This window comes from Wyeomyia smithii, chromosome 1 (assembly GCF_029784165.1).
Source record: "Wyeomyia smithii strain HCP4-BCI-WySm-NY-G18 chromosome 1, ASM2978416v1, whole genome shotgun sequence".
In the NCBI taxonomy this organism is placed as follows: Eukaryota; Metazoa; Arthropoda; class Insecta; order Diptera; family Culicidae; genus Wyeomyia; species Wyeomyia smithii.
In genome coordinates, this window is record NC_073694.1 from 45,474,893 (window position 1) to 45,493,423 (window position 18,531).

The 18,531-nt window shown below is 39.0% G+C and overlaps 1 protein-coding gene across 1 annotated transcript in view; it reads right to left on the bottom strand.

Annotated features, from left to right (window-relative positions):
• LOC129723768 (GATA zinc finger domain-containing protein 10) overlaps positions 1–5,476 on the bottom strand; it is a 401,837-nt gene extending 396,361 nt beyond the window's left edge. The window contains exon 1 of the mRNA XM_055678182.1: positions 3,593–5,476. The gene's annotated coding sequence lies outside the window, so the exon portion shown is untranslated. The remainder of the gene's footprint in view (positions 1–3,592) is intronic.
• Positions 5,477–18,531: the final 13,055 nt, after the last annotated feature.

The window sequence follows — 18,531 nt, forward strand, 5'->3', positions numbered from 1 at the left end:
AATAGGGCAATCGGGTTTGAAACCAACATAAAGGGTTATCAAGTTTTATGGCAAAATACTGTCCTACAAAAAAAACTAGTAGAGGATTTGGAAAATTGGAATGCTTTCTGGATTATTTAATTCTTTTAAAGTTGTTTGTGAAATAAACTAGATTATAAATATGATCTTTTCTCACTGTTTATAATAAATGATATATCTTTTTCCCTAGCTAACACACAGAGAATCTTGAGTGAGAATTCCCAGAGTACTTATAACTCGGTGTCGTGGGAGGAATGGTTTCCGCGATACAGACAGAATATATGCGAATCTTATCGATTCCTCGAGAATCCAAATGTTGAAATTTTGAGGTTTCATTTAGAAAAATCATTCTGATTCGCATACGTCGTTTAATGTTCCGATTTGTACAGGAAATAGGGTGTGATGTCTTATAAGGAATGTTGCTTATTGTGGTTGTTCATATTGCGATTATCATATTTTATCATAGAACCATGATGATACCGAGTTTTATAACACATACAATGTTATCATTAACTTTTTTATATATTCATTCCTCAGTGAGGCATTGCAATGTTTTGATTTCTTTTCCAGACAAAATTGAAGAACATAACCAATATGACAACTAATATTATTTTATTTCTGGATCAAATTACGTTTCTGAGAAGACGGTTGATCTGATTTTTTAAGTCATCTGACACAGGTAGGGTTTTAACGATAAAATAAATCAAAGTTACATACACAATTACACGAAACATCCTAAAATGAATGTCGACTATATGAGAGTCGTTGTTGAAGGAATCAATCGAAATCCTAAAGTCGTAAAGTTCATAGACAGCATTGAATTGTGCGGCCATAAATCGGACTAGATTAAACAACCCTGCTTGACTCGAGGTACAGGGAGTCTCTTGAGCAGGGTTGGTCTCTCAGGTGCGTACAGGTTCCTCTGCTAGTATTGCAGGGCAATTAATTTGTCCGAAAAGGATTTTAGCAAAAAAAATCTGCTTGAGCTGTAGCTCGTCGCTGCTCAAGCGTTCAAGTCCCAGTAGTTTACATTGAGCTTCATACGAGGGCAAGTTTAAGGGGGAATTACAGGGTAGCATGCGAAGTGCATATCGAAGAAATTTTTCTCTGGACAGACTCGATTCTAGCGATCAAATTTGCTTGTGATGGACGAACAAGGCTCGATGATAGAGCGCACTAGCGAACAGTAAAGTGGTCGAAGGCAGTAAGGATCCAGGAACTCATTAGCTATCTTGGAAATAAATCCCAGCTGACGATTAGCCTTCGAGATTATTTCATCAAAGTGTGGACAAAATGTGAGCGCACTATCAAGTTTTACAACAAGATCACGGATGTGGGCTATCTGTTGCAATGTATGAATAAGTACTGTGTAATCGAATAAAACTGGATTCAGCTTGCGGTGAATTGTTATTAACAGATTCGTCGTGCACCATGCCTCGAATTTGTTGATCAAACGTTGTAGTTCCTGGCAGTCGGTAAGGCTTTGATTACCGCGAGTATTTTCACATCATCTGCGTGAAGTATCCGACACCCAGGTGGCAGTAAAGTGGAGACTTCGTTGAAATGAGTGAAAAGCAGGGAACCTAAATTGCTACCTTGTGGGACGCAGAGATCCCGCTCCGTCAGGTATGATTCCATCCATTCTATGAGATCACCAGAAACCCCAAGTTTCTCGATCCTACTCAGTAGTATTGCGTAGTCGACTCGATCGAAAGCAGCTTTCAGGTCTGTGTAAACAGTTTCTACTTGTTCCCCGTCACCCAGACGGTTCAAACAGAATAAGACAAATTCGTTGCTACAGATCTTTTGGAAAAGGAGCCATGCTGATCCACGGAAATGTATTGGGAGCTACAAACGAACAACGTTTCATGGACGATGATTTCGAACACCTTCGAACAAGCACAAAGTGACGTGATTCCGCGATAGTTTTCAATGTTTCGTTTGTCTCCTTTTTGTGTACTGGAAACATTATCGATTTCATCCACATCGTTGGAAATATTTTCTGCTGAAGGGAAAGATTGAGTACAATTACTAGAGAATTTGGAAATTTAGATTTAAACTTATAAATCTATTTCTCAAACTGTTTTACAAATGATTTTTTTATTTAGAAACGATTCCAGTACAGCAAAACTAGATTCAATTTTTTTTTGGCACCTTCTGTGCTGAACCTGAAATGATGATTCAGAAAAACCAACAATCGAACCAACAGCAGAATAAATTGAACACTGCGACTGTATATAGTCTCCTTGTCCATCTAGCATCGAATCGAAGATGCTTCAACTGCTTAGAGTGCGAACGGGAATTCTTTGAACATGCGAACAAAATTTCAAATTTCAACAAATGCTTTTAACGAGGACTGACTATCCGGCATAGCTGACATCCCGATTAAAATAAATTGTTTCGTATATACTTAGCTCCCTCAAAATAGTTAAAAATTCGATGAAGCTTCACTAGTACAAAAGATGCTAAAACATGTTCTATAAAGTTGACGTTCCGGTTAGAAGAAAATTACATTTTGCGAGTATCTGTCAGGGTTCTCCATCAAGGACGTCCACGATTTCAATGTGTTCATCCGCGCGTTTCCAATTCTGAGAATCTTGGAGACTGAACGGTTCCGAATCCGATGGATTCTCATTCATAATTCCAAACCCCATAGACTGGGCAGCCTTGAGGAACCTTGCTCAGGATTCCTTATCAAGGACGTTCTCATGTAAAAAATCCTAATCGAAACTTGGGTGTTCATCCGTACTGTTATGTTTTGCTATGGATTACGTTTTGTTCGAGTTACAACTTTGCCTTTCAATGCTATCTAGTTTACCGTAAATTTTTGGAAACATACTTTTTCTTCTGCTGCAATACAATTATTAAAAGAGAAAAGATTAAGAGCGGAACAAAGATTGTAAATTGGCGAAGAGATCATAATTTGAAAATGGCTTGAATTTTCAATTTTAATCAGTAGCAACTTGAGCTACTATAAAGAAAACAAAAAATGCGAATCAATTAAATTCTTCAAACACAAAATTTCCACAAATTATCATTAATTGTCAACGACAATAACGATTTCGCCCCAGAAAGTGTCACTAATTAGGTCTAAGCATTCTAACTGCTTCAAAACCCCATAGAAAATCAATATTAATTTTCTTTTGTCGCGACGTAAATCGCGAACCATTCCAACCTCCGGGCTATTGTCGTAAATTAGTAGTAATGTTGCGATAATTTAATACGATACTAACCGCCCGTCAACCGGGTCTATCAACCAGCATAAAGGCCTCTTCCGTGGAACCTTCACCCAGCGACTGGAAGCGGATATTTGGATGTTTTGTTTGCGGTTGGGGCGTGCATATTTAATCGACACTCCCAAAGTAAGCACCGGCTAAACCTTTTTCCTGCCATCCACTTCAAACCATTTAGGTTCCGAACCCATCCATCAGGGAGAGTACCCTGTTATAATTGGATTAATAATTGATGTGACATTTTTCCACTAGATACTTTGACCCTTTGGTCGGTTGACTAACTTTTTTCGGGACCCCGAAGCGGGGGTCACCTGTTTGAGAATTACGCAACTTTTGCTTACCTTTTAATAAATAACTGCTCCATTCCTCAAAATCCAATATTTAAGAGTTGCGGTTAAAATCGGTTGTCGGGTTCAAACTTTAGACGGCGATAGCAGCAGTATTGTACTCCTCTGATTAACGCACAGAACAACAATATCTTCCTATCACAAGCACTCGGATAAACTATACGTCACTTTTCGTACACAACAAACACTTCAATTGATGAATGTAGTTTTCTTCAAAGCACACTTCTGAACTCTGGCTTCTTCGTTCGGATTAAACCGATCTGCTCCAAGCAAAGTTTCAATGGCAGAGAGAATAACTCATCCTTATCAAACAACTAAACTTCGTTCCGCAGCACACGCGCGCTACTACTAATCACGATTCTTCCTCGGCTAACTTCCTTTTGTGATAAACATCAAACGATTCGCTCTAACGTGACTGTTGCACAGTTGTCAAAAGGCAACGATGCATGGGGAATAGAAAATCAATAGCTGTTTCTTTTTTTTTTCTTTCTCTCCACTGTCTTCGGTCTGTCGCTTTGTTCTTTCTTCACTCGAACTCAGGCTGACTGACTTGTAACCCGCCACCGTCGTGGTTCCGACAGTTGTGTGACGTTTATTTTCTCCTCTGGTCCATTATCTTTCGCCTCTGTTATGAAACTTTATTTGCATATTTTACGCTCGCGTTTAAATATCATTGTTTTATTAATGTGTAGGGAAGCCGCTTCTTGCCGTGCCTCGTTGTTGTTGTCACTGACTTATTTATAGTTTTTTCGTGCTCAAAGAGGAAGGTTCATTTTTCATTCCAATTGATTAAACTCACCGCGTACTTTCATTCACTGCACCTAATGGGTTGCGATTTTACCGTTGTCTTCGGGTTTTTTTTTGCACTAATATCGAATCATTGCACCACCGGTGTTCAGAATTTTCGATTCAGTTGAACAATTTATGTGCATTTATAAGTACATCAAAGTTCCTCCTTTGGCCGGTCAGTCTAGCCACCAGCCGACTTACGGTTGTTTAATTTATGCGGCAAAATAGGTTTTCCTCTGTCAAATGCAGTCTTGTTTCTTGCTTTGCGATACTCTTCTTTCGCTTATCCGTTGATCGTTGACTTAATGAAACGTTGGAATTCACGTTCCTACCAATCAGGCCAGGCCTGCTCTTTGTAGTTCAAATTTGTTTCCCACTTGTTTAACTCGTCTGTCGAACTGCGCCAGACAATCTTGTAAACAATTTTGTTAATTGAAATTATTTTAAAACCTTTCTCGCTTCACTGGCTATATGCTTCGGCAGTGCCGGGCTCACCTCGGAATAATACACACAAACACAAACCAGCTGATTAAATCAGTACCAATTAATTTGTTTCACTCCACTGCGTTTCTTCTTGTATCATTCTTTCTTCAATCTTGCACTGGTCACGAATCTTCGTTATCTCACCGCGCTAATATCTTCCTTTCACTTGCCAGGCGGTGCAATTTTTTTTTTCTTTCAAAATATCACCCAAAATCATCTTTCGCTTTCACAGTGATCACATCGGGACGAGCGGAGAAACTTTTGTGGTTAGTCGCCAAAGATTAAACCTCCACCAAAACAATTCGTAACACTTGCGAGGGGCGTTCAATTAATCGCACCCGGACACTGACCGGTTGATTAACAGCCAGCAACCACTCTGGAAACACAGCACAGAGCCCAAAATCGCGCATCAGTGCGCCACACTCTTCTCACACCTAGGGCAGACATAAAACTGTGCGTCCACTAAGCAGTCCCTAGAATCGCATCACTCGGGAAGAGCGAGAGCGGCGTAATCACACATACGACAAAACGTCCAAACGGCTAGGCCAGCGCAACGAGACTGTCTGACTAACTCCGGCCTGACTGTGTGTGGCCCTCAATGGCTGGAGACGAAAAGGATTCCCGTACGTATGCTTGCGCCTGTGTGGACTCGCGTGCACACTGTTCCTCACTGCCGTCGGCTATGTTGCAATGAGATCGGAAGAGAATACAAGCATAAAGAGAAGGAGAGATGAAGAGAGCAGAGCGTGGAGCGAGATGGTTTTTCGCGAGAATGAGCAGAACGCCGGCAACTGTGGACTGATTTGTTGTTATTGCGTGTGTCGTGAGGAGAAAATGATTTAGCGTCCGTGACGAGTGAAGAGAGCTTATGCTTCGATGTTTGAGAATGTTCTCACAGTGTTCTGAGGGGTCGCAGAGAATTGGCATAGCAACGCGGAGAGAAATTATGCTGAAGGGTCGCGTGTTGTTCTATGCTGCCGGAGAATAGGGGGAGAGAATATTCTTTTGCATATAATGCTACGAGAGAAAAATCGTCGTTCGGTTCGGTTTGGTACACTGTGAATTGAAACTGATCAGTGAGCTGTTCTGTTAATGGTTCCCAAAATGTGAAAATAACGAGGCAAAAGCAATCATTATGAGAAAGGTGTATAAAAATGCATAAAGTTCAAATAGAAAATAATTGTTCGAAAACGTTCAAGTAGCTATCGCCCCTCTAGGCCGATGTTTGTCTTTTCCATAAATTTTAATTGTTCTTAATCGAATCAAAAACTTGTTATTGAAAATCAAAGCGATGGGTTTTAGATTTTATTTCATTTAAGTTTATGCAAGCAACAGCCAGACTAATAAGCATAAATGCTCTAAAATAGCTGTTTAATTTGTCAAACCTGTCTTATATTTTCAGAAAAAAAAACTTTTAGAAGTAATTAGATACCATTTTCCTAAATAAATCCTGTTTTTTTTACGATGTACAGTCACACCACAATTATGGGTCAGGCATAATTTTGGGTCACTTTTACGAAAACACGTATATTCTCCCGAGACTGAACAATTTTCATTGACGGCAGTTTTTTTTTTAACTCAGTTGTAATTTTTATACGATTTGAAGCGACCCCTTAATCGTAAAACTTTTGCGGTGTATATGGAAACTATTTTATTTATTTATTTATTTATTTATTTTTTCATTTATTTATTTCTTTCATCCAACACTATGGTTGAGCTGCAATCAGTCTCAATCGAAAGCAGTTTGGCAGCAAAAACAGCTTTCGAGACTTTTTGTCTTTTCTCCAACGTGGTAATGTCCAGCAATTTACAACGAGCTGCTTATGGAGGCAGGTCGAACGGGTTGAGCCACCTTAGATTCCTGAGAGCGTACCAGACGAACTTCCGTTGAATGCTTTCAATTCTTCGTATCCAAGTTGCGTGATACGGTGACCAAATGACGGCTGAAGACTCCAAGTGAGACCGTACAAACGCAAAATAGAGTGATCGAAGGCATAGCGGGTCATTGAACTCCTGGGCGATTTTAAATAAAAAGCCGAGCTGTCGGTTAGCTTTGTCAATCACAAATTGCTGATGCTGACGAAAGGATAGATCTGAATCTAGATACACACCAAGATCTTTTACGGTTTCAACACGCTCCAACGAGTGTCCAGCGATCGCGTAGTTATAATAGTAGGCTTTGCGGCTAACTTTGTGGTGAACTGAGATGGTCACACACTTTTAGATGCTAAGGTTCATTCGATTTACAATACACCACGTAGCAAATTGCTTCAGACGAGACTGTAGAGTGTCGCAAACAGCCAAACTTTTTTCTTCGGCATACATTTTAAAGTCATCAGCATACACAAACCTGTAGTTTCCTGTGAATAGGTTCGTGGCATCGTTAAAGAACAAAATGAACATAATTGGCCCAAGATTGCTGCCCTGAGGCACGCCAGAGTAGTATTTTCATTGCTTTTGTACAATAATGCGTAAAGTCTGAATAAAATGAATTATTCCTAACCTCAACAATAATAAAATAACTTTTGTGAAGAAATCTGACGATTCTATTGATTCTATTCTATAGGTATATTCTATTATCGACCGATTTAGCACAAGTGCTTCATGTTATGTAAATTAGAGGACAACTGTATTCAATTCTTCGATCTGTTATTCAATAACAGGACAACTTTATCTCATTCTTGAGCATTTTAAAATAAATAGGTGTTTCTATCTGTAAGTCTTGAACCACATGTTAAAGCATTTTAAAATTGAGGACAATTTTTTGTCGCTTTTGCGACCAGCAGTTAACACAGGTTTGTCCTAGAGCCTAAACTGAATAAAATGAAGGATTATTTTTGACCGTTCCAATGAATCGTGGTGCCCTCAGCCATCTCGGAAATGCGTAAAGTGTTCAGAAACTTTAATAAAGTTTTCCTGTTAGCAAACGTTAAAGCGACGAACCTGACGAACAATTCATTTGACGCATTTTTATTTTCGCAAGGGGCATCAAAATCCACAAAAAAGGTTAGAAAGCTTTAGACTTTGTATTTTCCAGTTAGAGGGAGATTTTCTGTTGACCAGTGTAGAAATACCATCGTCCAAGCGTGGTGTTGGGAGAATTTGACTGATTTTTTCGATAAGACTTTGTGGCCTCCTAGCTCCCGGACCATAATCCCATGTTTTTTTTTCTATAGTCATAGAATCAACATAGAATGAGCACTATGGACTAATTTAAGAAGCTAACTTTTCAAGATCTGGGACGAGATACTGAAAAACCAGGAGCATTTTTTTTAAACGTCTCCAGCTCGTCATACAGCACAAAGAGGGTTTGTTCTCAGCTAATATGATGTAAGGGTTCTCAATAAAAGTTGATTCATCAGAAAATATCTTGTATTTTTATTTCTGGCATATTTAAAAGTGTATTCGAACTTATTGAACACCCTGTACATATCAAATACTAATATAGTGCTTTTTCAATTTTATCACGGTCAAAAAAAACTTCACTGTGAATTGGTCGAAACCGTGAATTTAGCGAAATGGTAAAATTTGGATGTTTTGTGTTGCAATCAAAATTTATGATATTTTGAGTAAAATTATGCGCTTTTAAATTTCAAAGAAATATATGTTTGAGATACAAAAAAATAAACAAAAAAAAATTATAATATTTTTTCCATAGTATTTTCACGAACTTTCTCAAGGCAATTACACATGCAATACCAATATGATTTGTTATGCCCATTCTTTAGCATAGTTAAGAGAGTCCAATACTTGTTTAAGTAAAATTGTGGAACCGCTAGATTTTATAATTTTTTAATCGACATTCTATAAGCACCAAACTGTAGAGCTAGGGAAACTGCTCCATTATTCATCTCATTAAGCCGATATAGGTAGTAGTAGGTTACCTAGATATCCGCTGCAGTTGTTTATGTGCAAAATTGGTAGCCTAGGTAACCACTACAGTGCTGTAGATTTATGTCTATTGTGTCGGAATAATTCAACATTTTCGGTATGATTTTTTCGTATTAACAAAAACTGATTTGGCAACTTTTGATTTTTTTGCAACGCAGTGAAAACAGATAAAAATACATGCAATTGAAGTTTAGGCATTGTACAAATTTTTTCATATATTTCAGGCCCGCTAGCGATGAAAAAAAACTTGGCTGCTGCTGAACGAGTCCCGTTGTAGCCGTATAGAACGATGCGCGGATTTTGTTTTCTGAGGTAGGTGATTGAATTGAAGGAGTTTTCGAGTGCAGATGCCAAACTATAATATCAAATTTAGTGCTTTTAAGTGACGTTTTGAGGATTATACTTTATGAGGAATCTAAAGTGAACTAAGAAGAATCCATTCCATGGATTAGTAGATTGGTTTAAGAAGAAAATATGCGTTTTTTACTGTCTTCAATTGTGTTTTCATATTGTATGAGATGAATATATGGGCTGAGATGAATAATAGAGCAGTTCCCCTATTTAAGTTATTATTAGAAATTATTGGTCCAAATTCAATGGAATACGTATTTCATGGTTAATTTCTTACAAAATTATGTTACAAATAAATTGTAACAGATATGACACTTGGTTACCCTTTCCAGAAAATTTATCAAATAAATTGAGTTCGTAGAACTACGCACATAAAACTATACACATGCAAGGAGACAAGGCACAAGTGAAAATTATGTGTTACAAATAAATTGTAACAGATATGACACTTGGTTACCCTATCCAGAAAATTTATCAAATAAATTGAGTTCGTTGAACTACGCACATAAAACTATACACATGCAAGAGACAAGGCACAAGTGAAAATTATGTTTCAAATACCCTTTTCACAACTGGAAGTACATTGTTCTTGATGTTTAATTTGTTTTTGAAATAGTGTGATAAAAACGAAAAAAAGCGTGAGAAAATCGAGCGTGAATTTAGCGATGAAAACGACTAAGCACAAAAATCAAAACAGCACTGTTTTAAATTATTCGTTATTGGTTTTATCAAATTTTTTTGGAATAATTTTGATTTTGATCATACGACGATTCGCCCATCCCAGTACATTAGATGTATCTCTATCAATTTTACAGTTACTAACTAAGCGCCTCCATAGAAACGGGCTACTGCGACTTTTCAATGGAGGCGCTTAGGGAGTAAAATGAATAATGGAGACGCATCGTATAAAAAAAAAAATTAACTAATTTTTGTTTTCAAAATACAAAAAAAAAAAACCCTCATCTCTCGAACCCTGTAAAAGTGCGAAAAAGGGGTTTATAATTAGGTAATTTTTCAATCAAGGTGTGGTTTGATATTTTTGGGATTTCAGTGCTGTTTTGATTTTATCAACATTCGTTTTTATCATTCCTCGTCAAATTCAACCTCGGTTTACTCACTTTTTCGTTTTTTTAGCGCTTCTTAAAAAAAGTCTAAATCAAGAACATAAAGTTTCAGTTGTAGAAAGTGTATTGAAATCACGATTCTTATATTGGCCTTGTGTATTTTTTTCCATCTGTATAGATTTATGATCCCAATTTATTCTTCTCATTTTTTCTGGATAGGGTAACCGAAGGTCATATCTATCGAAAAATGAATCGTAAAAAGCGTATTTCATTGCCTTTGGAGCAAAAATTTTGTATTATTCGAGCAGTTGAGAAAGAAGACCTAATCAAAGCACAAATTGCTGAACAGTTTGGTGTATATAGAACGTCGATATGAAAATAATAAAATCTAGTGATTCCGCCGTTTCACATAAATAAGCATTCGTCTTTATTAACTATGGTAAAATAGGCAGAGTACAATTCAATTAATAATGCATGTATTCAGAAAGCTCGCAAAAATGTTATCGGGAAAAATATTCCAGACTATCTTTTTTGTTTAATTGTCTGAATCTTGAACTTATGTTCTATTGAACTATCAAAGTATTTTATTTTATTCATAATGTCGTTAAATCAAACTGTATCAACAAAACAAAAACTAAAAACAATATCGCCATAGTCACGAAGTGTTTTGTTTTATTTTTACCGTGATAAAACCGAAAAAGCACTGAATTCAATTTCAAAGAGTGTCATCCTGAGGGCCAAACAAAACACTTCTAATTTTTTTCGATAAAGAACAACAATAGCGATCTTGAGATTGACTATAGTAAAAGCGCAATGGTATCATTTATATGCCATAACTGGTCCATACCATAATTGGTACATTCTTTAGGTATTACCATAACAGGTTCACCTCCCTCATATAAAAACGTAGCTCGGTCAGTCTGATCCTTACAGACCTGGAATTTTCTGAATTGATCGGCGTTTTTGGAGCCGAGAAAGATTTCTAGAATGGTATGAGACCCTTCTCACCTCTTGAATGGGGTGCTTCCACACAAATAAAACACAAATTTCTACATAACTAGATCTCTCAGCTGGTCCCGAGGTACGATGCTGGCCCAACAAGCCAGTCGTCGTAGGTTCGAGTCTCGGCTTGGGAGAAGACTGTTAATGTCAGTAGGATCGTAGCGCTAGCTCCGCAATTGTCCTGTACTGTCATACGAATGAAACACAAGTTTCTGCATAATTCGACAACTAATGAAAGAATGGAGACAAATTTAGCACGTGAGAGTTTTTGGTTACCAGGAATGTTTCTATTGTAGTTTGACACACCTCACTCCTCTGAAACGGAGGAGACTCCACTAATCTTTGTATAAGTCGAGAAAGAACTGAGCAAATGGAACCAAAATTGGAACCAACCAAATGGAATTAAAGATATTCCGCATTTTCTGTGTTATTTGTGAATTTTCGCTTTGAATGAAATTATATTTCTATATTTATCTTACTTATCAAATGACTTTCAGATAGGTCATGTTAATTCTATATAAATTTAGGGTAGTATATGAGGGGTTGACGGTATAAAAATGAATTATCTGATAATATGTATATAGGTATAGCAATATATTTTTGGTCGAATATACCTCACAATGGGTGTTTTCGGAACCAGAATGATGCCAAGAAATCGAAAATTGAGTCCAGGCGCCATTTTAATATCTAAGATGACGACTTCTGGTTTCTCAGTATGAGTATTCCCGTAAGAGGTAAGTCAAAAATTTGAAATCTTTTCTTGGCCACCATCTTCTTTATAGAGGGTTATTTTATTGATGTTAGATAACAGTTATTTACAATGACATATTGATACAACATATTCTATCGCAATATTAGCGTCTATGATACTGGTCATGTGGTCCCCATGGTTCTGTGATTAGCGATGTCGGTCGGCTAGTTCTCCCACACGGTTGTGATGTCGGGTTCGATTCCCGATCAGGTCGAGGATCTTTTCAAGCTGGAAATTTTATCAACTCAGCACTGGGTAAGGTGTATCATTGTACTTATCCTACAACAGAGTATTCTTGTAAACATATCGCTAAAGCGACGAATTCGGCGAGCAATCTCTATACGCACTTTCACGTAAGTTAACGCGTTTTGGTAATAGCTATAATATTTACTTTTTTCCGGTTCGAGCTTTTGGAATGCATATTTTTTCTTCATTTTGCCGACCAGTGTTATATGTTTTTGATTTTATTACATTTTCTGGAACAATTTTGATCATAAATATCTCTTTGTTTATGCATTGGATCGTCCAGATGCGTCTCCATTTAGCATTGCAGTAACTAAGCGCCCCCATTGAGAAAGGCTACATCGACTATTCAATGGAGGCGCTTGGTTACTAAATTTTTTAATGGAGACGCCTTGTAATGTAAGAACGCATTTTTCTAATTTATATTATTTGACAAAACAACCTAATGAAAGTTCAGAGAAGCATTAAAAGTTTCTACAATCAGCTACTCTATGTTTAAAAATATGACTAGCCTCACCAAACTCAAACAGATGCTCGACATTCAGCGTCTGCTCTCTTATTTCTCATACGCTTTTGAACTATCTTTAATGTGTTAAGAACATATATATATATAAAGCTTGGTGAATATCGTTCGAGGCGTTTCGGAAATATAGTGATATCTGTATTTATACATAACCTAAAACAAAGAAAGAAAAGAAATCTAGTCAACAATCACTGTCAACTGATTGGAGCTAAAGGTCTCTTTCCTTTTCAGCTCGCTCGTTGAAAAAAGAGTTTCAAAGATATCAGTTTCAACTAGGGTAGTTTACCGGTAAAACAAAAACCGGTAAAACCGGTAAAACCGATATTTTTTCAGTACCGAAATACCGGTATTGGCGAGGCGAAAAAACCGGTATTTCCGGTACTTTTCTTTAAATTGAAAAACAAACTGGTCACAATATTTATAAATCATTGTTAGGCTAATGAATGCTACTCACTTAGGTAGGCGTTACAAATCACGTGACGATGTATACAGGGTGTTAGGTAGCTCACTTTTAATCAAATCCTTTAAGGGGTAATAAAGCACCCTATTTGATGAAAAAAATCCTTCTGCGCATATGGCTAAAGTTTAACTACTGAAGAGTTATTCTCTTCTTCTAGTTTTCGGTTATGTTCACCTTCAACGAGGTCTATCACAAGAAGTATGATAGCTGGCTCAGTTCTGTTGGTTCCCTTGAAGAGCTCAGAAAATTTCGTAATTGATAGTGTCTCAAAAATTCACAATTTTCTTGTCGTTAAAGGCAAACATAACCGAAAACCGAAAATAGTGAACAGCTCTGCAGTAGTTGACTTTTGACCATATACGTAGGAGGATTTTTTCTTCATCAAACATAGTCCTCTATCGCCCCTTGAAGGATTTTATGTGAGCTCCCTAACGCCTTGCATAATAAATACATTTAGAAAAAAGCAACATTAAATATTAATTAACTAAGGGTAAATGCATCTACTATACATCAACTTTTGTTATTTTCTAACAATCTGTTCGGATTCAGACGATGTGTTTGTGTGTAACCATAATATGCCAAAAAACTTCATATCAATAAAGCAAAACATTCATTCGTTGTTTTGCTTTCGTCTCGATTAGACGCAAATTGTTCATCTCCGTTTGAGTTTGCAAAATAACAATACACGAGTTATCGTACGGGTGTTTTTTTGTCGATTATTTCTTGTGCTGCGCGATAACAATAGCCGGTAGTTTATCGGCAGAAACATCTTCTGCACACTGGTAGGGGCAGGCTACCCCGCCAGTGATCCGATACGCAGCTGATATATCAGCAAGAATAATTCTCCCGCACCGCTGTTACCCCGCTAGCAGCACGGACCACCATACGATCGAGCGAGTGGAAGTAATCTACAAGTGGCATCTACAAGGTCGCGTGTAGGATACGGCCACTGTGTCACAACACGAAGCTGGATCGTCATTGTTTGTTCTGCGGAGACGCTCGATTAATCCTACTATCAGCCGTGAGGTCGTGACTTAGACGTTCGGTGAAGTATTCACTTTAGAATTTTTATCATTATTATTAATAGTATTATTATTGTTATTATTATAATTATTATTACTATTATTATTATTATTATTATTATTACTATTATTATTATTATTATTATTATTATTATTATTATTATTATTATTACTATTGTTATTAGTATTAGTATTAGTATTACTGCCTTTTTTTAATTTTGATCCATTGTAGTTTGAAAAATTGTTTTTAAAATTTAATAGCATCTATTGGCCCCCCCCACATTCGAATATTTATCGTTTGTGTGCGGTAGAGCGTAACGCTCCCGCAAAATGGACGACATGCAGGTGCAACTATTCCTGGATGTGGAAACAACTGGGGAAGAGATTGAGATCTCCCCCATCAATTCCCCTCTACCTTCCCCGCTACCTAGCCCCGTACCAAGGGTACCGGCAACACGGGTGAAAGCTTACCCAGATGCTTCGAAAGGTCCGTTCGTAGTTTACTTCAGGCCCATAAAGAAGCCTCTAAATATAATTCAAATCGGCAAGGACCTGGCAAAACAGTTTTCGGACGTAACCGAAATTACAAAGGTTGGACCGAACAAACTGCGAGTTGTTGTGAGTAGCTTGAAGCAAGCAAACGCAATTGCTAGCTACGAGCTCTTCACGAGAGAGTACCGCGTGTACATCCCTGCCAAGGACGTGGAGATCGACGGTGGGGTTACCGAAGGAAGCCTCACGGTCGATGACATTTTGCGTCACGGGGTTGGCTGCTTCAAAAACCCCCTGATTCAAGATGTAAAGATACTGGATGTCAAGCAATTGCATTCAGTATCCATAGAAGAAGGGAAGAAGAAATTCTTCCCTTCGGATTCCTTCCGTGTAACATTCGCCGGATCCGCACTGCCGAACTACATCTCTTTGGACAGGGTTCGTCTGCCTGTACGCCTGTTCGTACCGCGGGTCATGCATTGCCAAAACTGCAAGCAGTTAGGTCATACAGCCACCTACTGCTGCAACAAGGCACGCTGCAGCAAGTGCGGAGGCAATCATGCTGAGACCGCTTGCAGTGAGGATACTGAAAAGTGTCTTTACTGCGAGGGAACTCGGCATGACCTTTCGGCGTGTCCCGCGTACAAACAGCGCGAGGAAAAAATAAAGCGTTCCCTCAAGGAACGATCAAAGCGCTCTTTCGCAGAAATGCTGAAGAGTGCTGAGCCACCCTCGACAGGAAACATCTTTTCCTTTTTGCCAACCGATGAGGGTACATCTGACGATCCCGTCGAAGGGTGTTCTTATGCCATGCCAGAAGGATCTAGGAAGAGGAGAATGATCAACTCTCCTAATCTTTCTCGCAAAGGTCGCAAGATAACCCCTAGCGGAATGACCAATAAGCCAACACAAAAAGGAAGCGGTGAAGAAAAACCGAAGCAAGTACCTCCCGGTTTTAATTTTAAATCAAACCAGGAGTACCCACCGCTTCCTGGGGCACCAAAAACCCCTCGGGCACCCATTTCTCGATCAGAAGATAAAATAGAAACAGGGTTCATAAAATTTTCTGATATTGTGGACTGGATATTTAAAACATTCAACATACCAGATCCCCTACAAAATATTCTTCTTGCCCTTCTTCCTACAGTGAAAACCTTTTTGATGCAACTAGCAGCAACTTGGCCCCTCATTTCAGCTATCATATCTTTCGATGACTAATACGGCGAAAGAGGTTAGGAATTTTATCACTGTATTACAGTGGAATTGCAGAAGTATCATCCCCAAATTCGATCTATTTTCTCATTTAATAAATACATACAATTGTGACGCAATTGCGCTCTGTGAAACCTTTCTCAATTCAAACGATCAACTCAATTTCCACGATTTCAACATTATTCGTCGAGATCGAGACTCACACGGTGGAGGGGTACTTTTAGGGATTAAAAAGTGCTATTCCTTCTTCCGAATCGACCTCCCCTCGATCTCGAATATTGAAGTCGTTGCCATTCAAACGAATATGGATGGAAAAGACCTATGCCTTGTTTCGTTATATATGCCTCCATCCGCGCGGATTGAACAGAAGCATCTCACTGATATAGCAGAGTTGCTTCCCGCGCCTTTTTTCTGATATTGGGAGATTTTAATTCTCACTGTTCGCTATGGGGGTCGCTGTACGACGACAACCGATCTTCTTTAATCTGTAACTTGATCGACGACTTCAATATGACAGTTTTGAATACTGGGGAAGCGACACGTGTACCTAATCCTCAAGCACGTGAAAGCGTGCTTGACCTATCCCTCTGCTCGACATCTCTAGCGCTAGATTGCCGGTAGAAAGTAATCAACGATCCCCACGGTAGTGATCATCTTCCAATCGTTATATCAATTGCTAATGGTTCAACTCCCCCGAACCCAATCAATATTTCCTACGACCTTACACGTAATATTGATTGGAAGTGTTATGAGTCTATTATAGCGCAATCTATCGAGACTCACGAGGAACTTCCTCCGGAGGAAGAATACGCGTTCTTAGCTGGCTTGATAATCGACGCCGCGACTCAAGCTCAGACGAAACCGATACCCGGGGTAACGATTAGACAGCGCCCTCCCAACAAATGGTGGGACAAAGAGTGCTCTGAGCTGTACGCGCGAAGGTCCGCGGCGTATAAGGACTACCGGGAGTACGGCACTGTCAACCTGCTTCGAAAGTACGAGGCACTGGGCAGGCAGATGAAGAGCTTAGTAAAGGCGAAAAAACGCGGGTACTGGCGGCGGTTCGTGAACGCGTTGTCCAGGGAAACAGCGATGAGCACTCTTTGGGATACCGCCAGGCGCATGCGGAACCGTGACGTTTCGAATGAAAGCGAGGAGTATTCAGATCGCTGGATACTCGATTTTGCCAAAAAGGTATGTCCAGACTCTGTACCGGAACAGAAAACCTTTCGCGACGCGTTATTAGTAACTACGGAAGAGCCTCCATTTTCGATGTTGGAATTTTCAATGGCTCTCCTGTCGTGCAACAATAAGGCTCCAGGGTTAGATAGAATAAAATTCAACCTGTTGAAGAACCTACCCGACTCTGCAAAAAGACGCTTGTTGAATTTATTCAACAAGTTTCTTGAGCTAAATATTGTTCCGCATGACTGGAGGGAGGTAAAAGTCATTGCTATTCGGAAACCCGGGAAACCTGCCTCTGATCACAATTCATATAGGCCGATTGCGATGCTCTCTTGCCTCCGGAAATTAATGGAGAAAATGATCCTCTTACGGTTAGACAAATGGGTCGAAACAAACGGGTTACTTTCAGATACTCAATTTGGCTTTCGCCGGGGCAAAGGGACGAACGATTGCCTAGCGTTGCTTTCTACTGAAATTCAACTAGCCTTTGCTCGAAAAGAGCAAATGGCTTCTGCGTTCATGGATATTAAGGGGGCTTTTGACTCTGTCTCTGTAGAAGTTTTAAGCGCGAAACTTCATTCGCAGGGACTTTCACCATATTTGAATAACTTTTTGCTCAATTTGTTGTCAGAAAAGCATATGTATTTCTCACATGGCGATTCGACAACTTCCCGAATTAGTTACATGGGCCTCCCCCAGGGCTCATGTTTAAGTCCTCTCTTATATAATTTTTACGTCAATGACATCGATGAATGTCTTGCAAATTCATGCACGCTAAGGCAACTTGCAGACGATAGCGTTGTATCCATTACTGGTGGCAAGGCTAGCGACCTGCAAGGACCATTGCAAGATACCTTAGACAATTTGTCTGAATGGGCTCTTAAGCTGGGTATCGAATTCTCTCCGGAGAAAACTGAACTGGTCGTTTTTTCTAGGAAGCATAACCCAGCTCAGCTGCAGCTCCTACTAACGGGTAAAACGATCTCTCAGGTTTTAGTCGCTAAATATCTCGGGGTCTGGTTCGACTCCAAATGCACCTGGGCTTGTCATATTAGATATCTGACACAAAAATGCCAACAGAGGATTAATTTTCTTCGTACGATTACCGGAACTTGGTGGGGTGCTCACCCAGGAGACCTTCTAAGGTTATACCAAACAACGATATTGTCAGTTCATGAGTACGGCTGTTTCTGCTTTCGCTCCGCCGCGAACACGCACATTATAAAATTAGAGAGAATACAATATCGTTGTTTGCGTATTGCCTTGGGTTGCATGCAGTCGACCCATACGATGAGTCTTGAAGTGCTAGCGGGTATTCTTCCGTTGAAACATCGTTTTTGGAATCTCTCTTACCGGTTGCTAATTCGATGCACAGTTATGAACCCATTAGTAATTGAAAATTTCGAGAGGTTGGTCGACCTTCAATCTCAATCCAGATTTATGACTTTATATTTTGACTATATGG